This window comes from Hylobates moloch, unplaced genomic scaffold (assembly GCF_009828535.3).
Source record: "Hylobates moloch isolate HMO894 unplaced genomic scaffold, HMol_V3 SCAFFOLD_6, whole genome shotgun sequence".
Taxonomy (NCBI): domain Eukaryota; kingdom Metazoa; phylum Chordata; class Mammalia; order Primates; family Hylobatidae; genus Hylobates; species Hylobates moloch.
The window spans coordinates 81,529,310-81,540,250 of record NW_026652281.1 but is presented as its reverse complement, the minus strand read 5'-3'; positions in this window follow the sequence as shown (position 1 = coordinate 81,540,250).

The following is a 10,941-nucleotide window of genomic DNA, read 5'->3' as shown; positions in this document are numbered from 1 at the left end:
GGAGTGCAGTGGCGTGATCTTGGCTCATTGCAACCTCTACCTCCGAGATTCAAGCGATTCTCCCACCTTAGGCTCTCAAGTAGCTGGGATTACAGGCGCCCGCCACTACACCTGGCTAATTTTTGTATTTTTAGTAGAGAGAAAGTTTCACCATATTGGCCAGGCTGGTCTCAAATTCTTGACCTCAAGTGATCCACCCTCCTCGGCTTCCCAAAGTGCTTACAAATCCCCAAAGGGATTACAGGCATGAGCCACCATGCCCTTCCTGGTTTAACTTTTTATTTGGAAATAATTTCAAAGTTACAGAAAAGTCTCAAGAATAGTACAATGGACATCTGCATAGCCTTTGTCCCAGACTCACCTGCTGTTCACATTTTACCCCATTTCTCTGTCACTGGCCATCTCTCTATTTAAGGTATATACAGACAACTTTGATTCCGATCTAGTTGAGAATAAGTTGCAGACCTCATGTTCCTCTACCCCTAAATAGTGTGTGTTTCCTCCCACAGTACAGTTATCCACTGCATTAAATTTCACACTGATCCAATATGGTATCTAATTTACCTCCCATCTTGTCACTTGTCTCAGTAACACCCTTTAGATGGCATTTCTCCTCTAGCACAGGATCCACTCTAAGAATGATGTATTGCATTCGGTTGTTGTTTCTCTCTAGTATCCCTTAATCGGGAATGGTTAGCCTTTCTTTGTCTGCATGGTGTTGATATTATTGAAGAATTCAATCTTCCCCTTTATCTTAATAGAACATTCTTCATTTGGGGTTTGTCTGCTTGTTTCTTCGTTATAATATATGGGTTATGCATTCCTGGCTGGAAGACTGTGTAAGTGATACTGTGTCCTTCTCAGTGTAACAGCTAAAGCCACACATGTCTGTCTGTTCCTCCGTGGTGATTTTTTTTTAAACAGAGTCTTGCTCTGTTGCTCAGGCTGGAGTGCAGTGGTGTGATCTCAGCTCACTGCAACCTCCGCCTCCTGGGTTCAAGCAATTTTCCCTGCTTCAGCCTCCAGAGTAGCTGGGATTGCAGGTACCCACCACCAGGCCCAGCTAATTTTTGTATTTTTTAGTAGAGACTGGGTTTTGCCATATTGGCCAGGCTGGTCTTGAACTCCTGACCTCAGGTGATCCGCCTGCCTCGGCCTCCCGAAGTGTTGGGATTACAGGCATGAGCCACCACACCCAGCCCCTCCTTGGTGATTTTAATTTTGATCACCAATTCAAGGTTATTTGATTTCTCCAATCTAGAGTTACTATTTTTCCCTTGTAACAAGTAATCAATGAGGAGGTATTTTATAACCATGACTATATCCTATTCCACATCAAAAGTTAAATAGATGAGATTTAACACCTATTGATGATTCTTGCCTGACTAAGAATCACGATGGTTACAGAATAGTAACTCAACTCCAGGACTCCCTCCACATTTATTAGTCAACACTTGGCATTCTTCTGTCCACTTATTTTGGATTCACTATTAATAGGAACTCTTGGATTTATATTATTTTCCAATAAATTTTATAATTAGTTATTAGTCTTAATTATTTTGGTGCTCAGATTGTCCCAGATTTGGCCGCTGGAAGCTCCTTAAAACTAGAAGCCTGGATTTCATCCCAGCTTCAGTGTAGTGGCATGATTCAGTTTACAGATAAGATCACTCTGACTGCTGTATGAGAATGCACTTATAGGGGCACAGATGAGGAAGCAGGGAGACCCTTGTGTAGTCCAGGTGGGAGATGTGGCTTAGATTAGGGTTGTGACATACATGGGGAGGGAATGGATGGAGGTAAGAGAAACATTGGAAGCCAGGTGCTGTGGCTCACGTCTGTAATCCCAACACTTTGGGAGGCCAAGGCAGGAGGATCGCTTGAGGCCAGGAGTTTGAGACCTGCCTGGGCAACATAGCAACACCCTGTCTCTTAAAAAAAAACAGTAAGAATCGGCCGGGCGTGGTGGCGCACGCTTGTAATCACAGCACTTTGGGAGGCCGAGGCGGGCAGATCACGAGGTCAGGAGATAGAGACCACGGTGAAACCCCGTCTCTACTAAAAATACAAAAAATTAGCCAGGCGTGGTGGCGGGCACCTGTAGTCCCAGCTACTTGGAGAGGCTGAGGCAGGAGAATGGCGTGAACCCGGGAGGCGGAGCTTGCAGTGAGCCGAGATTGCGCCACTGAACTCCAGCCTGGGTGACAGAGCGAGACTCTGTCTCAAAAAAAAAAAAAAAAAAAAAGTAAGAATTAGCCAGGCATAGTGCTGTGCACCTATAGTCTTAGCTATTCAGGAGGCTGAGGTGGGAGGATCACTTGAGCCCAGGAGTTTGAGGCTCCAGTGAGCCATGATTGTGCCACTGCACTCCAGCCTCAGTAACAGAGTGAGACCCTGTCTCTAAAAGAAAGTAAAAACATTGGAGGTAGAATCAGCAGGACTTAGTGGTGGATTGAACGCACAGTCAAGAGAGGGCAGAGTTGAGAGCCACCGGAGCAGCTGGGGGAATGGTGATGTTGACTGATACAGGGAAGACACGCAGAGTAAGGGGTTGGGTGGCGGGGGAGGTGTTAGATGCGTTGAGTTTGAGGGGTCTGGAACATCCAGTGTTCTCTGGCACCCAAGTGAAGGGGTCAGTGAGACAACTAGACTCTGGAGCTGACACAGAAGTCCAGACCAGAAGAAAACTTAAGGCTATGAATCCATGGTCTTGGATGAAATGTTGTAAGGGGAGAATGTGGACTGAGATGGGAGTGCACTGTTTGGAGGTGCGGGCTGTATGGCCAGAATTTGCAGTGGAGAGGTAGGTGGGGACCAGGGCACATGGCGTCTGGAGTGTCAGGCTGAATGCTGAGCGCTGGGTAGCCCACTGAAGAGTCCTGGGCAGGGAAGTGAATGACAGGTGTGATTGGCGTTTCAGCAGGACTGTCCTGACAGCCAAGTACAGATGATCTGGGGGGCTGTGGCAGTGGCTGATGCTGTCGTCCTTTCTAAAGTAAATCTGCTCATCTCTTGCCCCTGGAGGTGGCTCAGGTGGGTCGCCATGCCTGAATGCCCTCTCCTTGTTCATCTGGGTGCAAAAACGATGATTAAAACACCTGTCTCAACTGCACTCACCAGCCCCTGGTGATGTAATAGCAAACCCACGTCTCCCTGCCTCATTGTAGCTAGAGCTATACAACCTGCTCCTGGGACCTTTACCCAGCCAGGTGTAACACAGCAGGTGTGAGTGTGCACAGGCTGGTCCCCAAGGCTTGTTGGAGTCTGTTTGGGGACCATGATCCTCTGCCCTGGCATGCTTTGAGTTCAGTGTGGTCTCTGTCACTCAGGCCACTGCTCATTCAAAACTGTATCTTGTCCCCTCCCACCCTGCACGGCCCATAGAGGGTGGGTTCAAGTCAGAATGAACATCCTGGGGTGCAGGCATCCAGGAAGTATGCAGTCCTTCCTATGGGGTGCTGACAGCCCCTTGGCAGGACACAGATAACCAAAGGCAGAAATTGTAAGAGACCAGAGGGAGGGGCAGCTGCTCTGGGAGCCCAGGATAGGCCAGAGTGTTTCTAGTTGGAGAAATCAGGGTTGGTCCTCAGAGAAGATGGCGTTTGAACTGGGACTTGAGGAGAAGACTATTTTCCATTTCACACAAGAAATCTTTGATTATTCAGTAAAAAGAGGAAATAAGAAAAAAAATCAGACTAGTCTGGCCAACATGGTGAAACCCCGTCTCTACTAAAAATACAAAATTAGCCAAGCATGGCGTCGGGCGCCTGTAATCCCAGCTACTTGGGAGGCCCAAGCAGGAGAATCGCTTAAACTCGGGAGGCGGAGGTTGCAGTGAGCCAAGATCATGCCACTGCACTCCAGCCTGGCGGACAGAGCAAGACTCCATCTCAAAAAAATTTTTAAAAAAAGAAAAAAAGGCCGGGTGCAGTGGCTCATGCCTGAAATCCCAGCACTTTGGGAGGCCGAGGCGGGTGGATCATGAGGTCAGGAATTCGAGACCAGCCTGGCCAATATGGTGAAACCCTGTTTCTACTAAAACTACAAAAATTAGCCGGGCGTGGTGGCAGGCATCTGTAATCCCAGCTACTCGGGAGGCTGAGGCAGGAGAATCACTTGAACTCGGGAGGCGGAGTTTGCAGTGAGCTGAGATCGTGCCAGTGCACTCCAGCCTGGGCGACAGAGCAAGACTTCGTCAAAAAAAAAAAAAAAAAGGAAAAAGAAAAACAATCAAAGCCCCACTACGTCATATTTTATTGACATTGTCAACACAACAGTCCATTAGGTGGACCTGCATAGTTAGTCCTCTTATTGTTGGACTAATTCATTCCAGGCCTCAGGACATGGGCTTCCGGCCTGTGGCTGGGCAATGGGGCCAGATGCAACTCAGGAATCAGTGCTTGAGCCCATCCACTCATTCTTCCACTCATAATGTCTATTAAGAACTCAATGCCTACCAGGCCCTGTGGATCCAATGAGTATCAGGACATGGTTCCTGTCCTGTCAAGTCTACTAGTAAGTGAGTCATAAGTGAAAATAATTAGTTGCAGAGAAACCTGTAGAGTGCCACAATCCAGGCACAGGATGTTCAAGTGTGCGGTGATGACATAGACACAGGAGCTTCAGCCCTGGGAGCAGGAGAGGACACCAGGCGGAGCTCGAGGAGTGAGAGGGGACAGGCCTGATGACACACGCCAGGGGACCAAGCCCGCGGGGATGCCCCCAAGCGTGTCTCTGTCCACAGGCAGAAAGCTCATCCCACTGCCTCTCAGGCCTCTGAGTGTTTGTTTTTTCTGTTTTCTATTTCAAATATTCCCTTTCTCCCATTTTTGGGGGAACTGTTTTTATGCTACTTTCCAAAATCTCAACTTGCATGCATGCTTAATTCGTTTCATTTTTTTTTCTCTTTTTGACACTAAAAGCATTTAATGCTGTTTTTACCTCTGCATATAGCTTTGGCTGTTAATCCTACTTTTTAAATTATTTTCTAAATAGTCTGTTTTTTAATTTTTTTAATTCTTGATTTACATCTTGTCCTAAGGATAATTTGAGATGCTACTTATGTTTCAAAATTTCTAAGCGGTGTGTTTTACATTATTGTTAGTTGTATTGCATTTTGATCTGAGAATGGTTTCTAGAATTTCTACTTTTCAAAATTTACCAAAATATTCTTTGTAGCTTAATAATTATTTAATTTTGTCCACTGTCCATGAAACTTGAAAAGAAGATGTATTGTTTGTTTTCAGGTTAAGAAATTTATATGTTCATATTTTCTATCCTTATTTATTTTTTGATTATTTGTTCAGAAAATGTGTTAGAATATTTCCAATAAAAGTGTTTCTCATGTTTTTCCTTGTATTGCTATATATTTTATTTCACAGTTCTTTGTTGTTTATTTAACATAAGAAAAAAAAAAAAGGCCGGGCGCGGTGGCTCACGCCTATAATCCCAGCACGTTGGGAGGCAGAGGTGGGCGGATCACCAGGTCAAGAGCTCCAGATTATCCTGGCCAACATGGTGAAACCCCATTTCTACTAAAAATACAAAAATTAGCCTGGTGTGGTGGCGCATGTCTGTAATCCCAGCTACTCAGGAGGCTGAGGCGGGAGAATCGCTTGAACCCAGGAGGCAGAGGTTGCAGTGAGCTGAGATCTCGCCATTGCACTCCTGCCTGGGCAACAGAGCAAGACTCCATCTCAAAAAAAAAAAAAAAAAATTAAACCCATGCAAGGCTGGGCCCGGTGGCTCACACCTGTGATCCCAGCACTTTGAGAGGCCGAAGTGGGCGGATCCCTTGAGCTCAGAAGTTTGAGACCAGCCTGGGCAACATGGCGAAGCCCCTTCTCTAATAAAAAATACAAAAATTAGCCAGACAGGGTGGCGTGTGCCTATAGTCCCAGCTACTTGGGAAGCTGAGTGGGAGGATCACTGGAGCCTGGGAAGTAGAGGTTGCAGTGAGCTGAGATCACACCACAGCGCTCCAGCCTGAGCGACAAGAGCGAGACTCCGTCCAAAAAAAAAAACAAAATTAGGGCTGGGCGCAGTGGCTCACGCCCATAATCCCAGCACTTTAGGAGGCCGAGGTGGGAAGATCACGAGGTGAGGAGATTTAGACCATCCTGGCTAACACGGTGAAACCCCATCTCTACTAAAAATACAAAAAATGGCCAGGCACGGTGACTCACACCTGTAATCCCAGCACTTTGGGAGGCGGAGGTGGGCGGATCACGAGGTCAGGAGGTTGAGACCATCCTGGCTAACACGGTGAAACCCCATCTCTACTAAAAATACAAAAAAATTAGCCGGGCATGGTGGCGGGTGCCTGTGGTCCCAGCTACTCGGGAGGCTGAGGCAGGAGAATGGTGTGAACCTGGAAGGCGGAGCTTGTAGTGAGCCAAGATCGTGCTGCTGCACTCCAGCCTGGGCCACAGAGCAAGACTCTGTCTCCAAAAAATAAAAATAAAATACAAAAAAATGGCCAGGTGCAGTGGCTCACGCCTGTAATCCCAGCACTTTGGGAGGCCAAGGCGGGCGGATCACATGAGGTCAGGAGTCGGTGACCAGCCTGACCAACATGGAGAAACCCTGTCTCTACTAAATATACAAAATTAGCCCGGCATGGTGGCACACGCCTGTAATCCCAGCTACTCAGGAGGCTGAGGCGGGAGAATCGCTTGAACCCAGGAGGCGCAGGCTGCAGTGAGCCGAGATTGTGCCATTGCACTCCAGCCTGGGCAACAAGAGCGAAACTCTGTCTCAAAAAAAAAAAAAATTAGCCAGGCATGGTGGCGCCTGTCTGTGGTCCCAGCTGCTTGGGAGGCTGAGACAGGAGAATTGCTTGAACCTGGGAGGCAGAGGTTGTAGTGAGCCAAGGTCTTACCACTGCACTCCATCCAGGGTGACAGATGAGACTTCATCTCAAAAACAAACAAACCAACAAAACAAAATTAAAAAAACCAAAGGCAATTCAGTGGTGCTTTTCAACAGCGAGTGTTAGAGTAATTAGACATCCATCGCTTCTCGGCCTTTTGGCTAAGATCAAGTGTAGAGTAATTAGACATCCATAGACAAAAACACAAAACCCTAAAAACCCGTACACAAAAATAAACTCCAAATGAGTTACAAACTTAAATGTAAAATGTAAAAACTATAAAACTTTCAGAAAAAAACAGAAGAATATCTTAAGGATCTAATGTTATACAAAGAGTTCTTGATACCTAAAGCATAATTCATAAAAGGAAAAAGTGACACATTGAACTTCATCCAAATTAAAAACTTTCTGAAACATAGGCTGAGGCACCAGAATCACTTGAGCCTTGGAGGTGGAGGTGGCAGTGAGCTGAGATCACTCCACTGCACTCTAGTCTGGGCAACAGAGCAAGACTCCGTCTCAAAAGAAAAAAAACCCACAACTTTCTGAAACAGCTTTATTGAGATATAATTCACATACCATACAATTCACCCATCTGAAGTGTACAATTCAGTGAGTTTTTGTTTACTATATTAATTTTTTTTTTTTTTTGAGATGAAGTCTTGCTCTGTCGCCCAGGCTGGAGTGCAGTGGTGCGATCTCGGCTCACTGCAAGCTCCACCTCCTGGGTTCACGCCATTCTCCTGCCTCAGCCTCCTGAGTATCTGAGACTACAGGAGCCTGCCACCACGCGGGCTAATTTTTTTGTATTTTTAGTAGAGACGGGGTTTCACCGTGATAGCCAGGATGGTCTCGATCTCCTGACCTCGTGATCCGCCCACCTCGGCCTCCCAAAGTGCTGGGATTACAGGCGTGAGCCACTGTGCCCGGCTAATTTTTTTTTAATGGAGTTTCACTCTTGTTGCCCAAGATGGAGTGCAATGGCACGATCTCAGCTCACCACAACCAATGGCTCCTGGGTTCAAGCCATTCTCCTGCCTCAGCCTCCCAAGTAGCTGGGATTACAGGTATGCACCACTACGCCCAGCTGATTTTTGTATTTTAGTAAAGACGGGTTTTCTCCATGTTGGTCAGGCTCGTCTTGAACTCCCAACCTCAGGTGATCTGCCTGCCTCAGCCTTCCAAAGTGCTGGGATTACAGGCATGAGCCACCATGCCCGGCCTACTATATTATTACTTTTTAAAAACTGTGATAAAACCAGCGAAGCATGGTGTCTCATGCCTGTAATCCCAGCACTTTGGGAGGCTGAGGCAGGCCGATCGCTTGAGCTCAGGAGTTTGAAACCAGCCTGGGCAACGTGGCAAAACCCCATCTCTAAAACACAAGCAAACAAACAAAAATTACCCAGGCATGGGCCAGGCGTGGTGGCTCATGCCTGTAATCCCAGCACTTTGAGAGGTCGAGGCAGGCAGATCACCTGAGGTGAGGAGTTCGAGACCAGCCTGGCCAACATAGCAAAACCCCATCTCTACTAAAAACACAAAAATTAGGCCAGGTGTGGTGGCTCACACCTGTAATCCCAGCACTTTGGGAGGCCAAGGCGGGTGGATCACCAGAGGTCAGGAGTTCCAGACCTGCCTGGCCAACATGGTAAAACCCCGTCTCTACTAAAAATACAAAAATCTGCCGGGTGTGGTGGCACACTCCTGTAATCCCAGATACTCAGGAGGCTGAGGCAGGAGAATCACCTGAACCCTGGAGACGGAGGTTGCAGTGAGCCAAGATCAAGAGATTGCACTCCAGCCAGGGTGACTAGAGTGAGACTCTGTCTCAAAAAAAAAGTAATTAATTAATTAATTAATTAATTAATATAAAAATTAGCTGGGCGTGGGCTGGGTGTGGTGGCTCACGCCTGTAATCCCAGCACTTTGGGAGGCCGAGACAGGCGAATCGCCTGAGGTCGGGAGTTCAAGACCAGTCTAACCAACATGGAGAAACCCCATCTCTACCAAAAATACAAAATTGGCTGGGCGTGGTGGTGCATGCCTGTAATCCCAGCTACTCGGGAGGCTGAGGCAGGGGAATCGCTTGAACCTGGTAGGCGGAGATTGTGGTGAGCCAAGATTGCGCCATTGCACTCCAGCCTGGACAACAAGTGTGAAACTCCGTCTTAAAAAAAAAAAAAAAAAAAAAATTAGCTGGGCATGGTGACAGGCGCCTATAATCCCAGTTTTCTTGGGAGGCTGAGGCAGGAGAATCGCTTGATCCCAGAGGCAGAGGTTGCAGTGAGCCAAGATAGCACCATTGCAGTTCAGCCTGGGCAACAAGAGCGAAACTCCGTCTCAGAAAAAAAAGAAAAACAGATTAGCCAGGCGTGGTGGTAGGAGGCTACTCAGCAGGCTGAGGTGGGAGAATCACTTGAGCCCTAGAAGTTGAGGCTACAATGAGCCATGATCATGCCACTGCACTCCAGCCTGGGCGACAGAGTGAGACTCCATCTCAAAAAAAAAAAAAAAGGACTTGATGGAAGGTGTTCCTCCCCTCTGGAGGATGCATCCAAGGCTCCAGCTTGGAAGCAGAAAGCAGCCCTCACCACATGCTAGTGCCTGAATCTTGGACTTCCCAGGCTCCAGAACTGTTAGAGAAATAAATTTGTGTTCTTTATAAATTACCCAGTCTCAGGTATTCTGTTATAGCAGCACAAAATCTGTAACCATTAAGTAAAAACTCCCATTTTCCCCTCTCCCTAGGAATAAGTTACCCACTGATACCTCTAATCAACTCTCTGTCTCTATGAATTTACTTATTCTAGGTACCTCATGTAAGTAGAAACATACAGATAGCTTTGTCTGACTTATTTAGCATCATGTTTTCAAGGTTCACCCATGTTATAGCATTGTGTAGAAAAAGCACTGTTTTTCCTCTATTTGCACACCACAGTGTATGGGACTTTCCGCCTATACACCAAGAAAGCAATCAATTCTGCAGAGAACACCAGCTGAGTGTCTTCCAATTCTATTCTGATACCATCTACCCGGAGATAGTGTCAGATCCCCAGGTTGAGGGCTCAGTCCCACAAGACTGCCCCTGACTTCTGATGCCAACCGCAGGCCTCAGGTTGTTTTACCTGTGCTTCTGACTCTGACTGGCTATAAATCAGGGTTCCCATTCCCTGCTCCTTGGATTTAATTTGCCAGAGTGGTTCATAGAACTCAGGGAGATACTTACGTTTACAAGTTTATTATAAAAGATATTACATTGTAATCCCAGCACTTTGGGAGGCCAAGGTAGATGGATCACCTGAGGTCAGGAGTTCAAGACCAGCCTGGCCAACATGGTGAAACCCCGTGTCTACTGAAAATATAAAAATTAGCCAGGTGTGGTGGCACATGCCTGTAGTTCCAGCTACTCGGAAGTACGAGGCAGGAGAATAGCTTGAACGTGGGAGATGGAGAGTTCAGTGAGGCAAGATCGCGCCACTGCACTCCAGCCTGGGTGACACAGTAAGACTCCATCTCTTTTTTTGAGATTCTTTTCTCAAAAAAAAAAAAAAAATTATCTGTTTAGATCTCTCTGCCTCACTGATGTCTAATCTGACCACCTATTTAATGATGTAGTCAGCTCTTTTTCCCCAGAGCCTTGTAGCAGTCTTCTAATACGTGACAAATGTATGCCTGACCTTATTAGAATATAAGCTCTATGAGGTGGGGAGCTTAGGTGGAAGGATCCCTTGAGGCCAGGAGGTCAAGGCTGCAGTGAGCCATGTTCATGCCACTGCACTCTAGCCAGGGTGACAGAGTGAGCTCCTGTCTTAAAAAAAAAAAAAAGGGACGGGCGCAGTGGCTTATGCATGTAATCCCAGCACTTTGGGAGGCCAAGGCAGGCAGATCACCTGAGATCAGGAGGTCGAGACCAGTCCAGCTAACATGGTGAAACCCTGTCTCTTCTAAAAATACAAAAAATCAGCCAGGCTTGGTGGCATGCACCTGTAATCTCAGCTACTTAGGAGGCTGAGGAAGGAGAATCACTTGAACCCAGGAGGCGGAGGTTGCAGTGAGCTGAGATCACT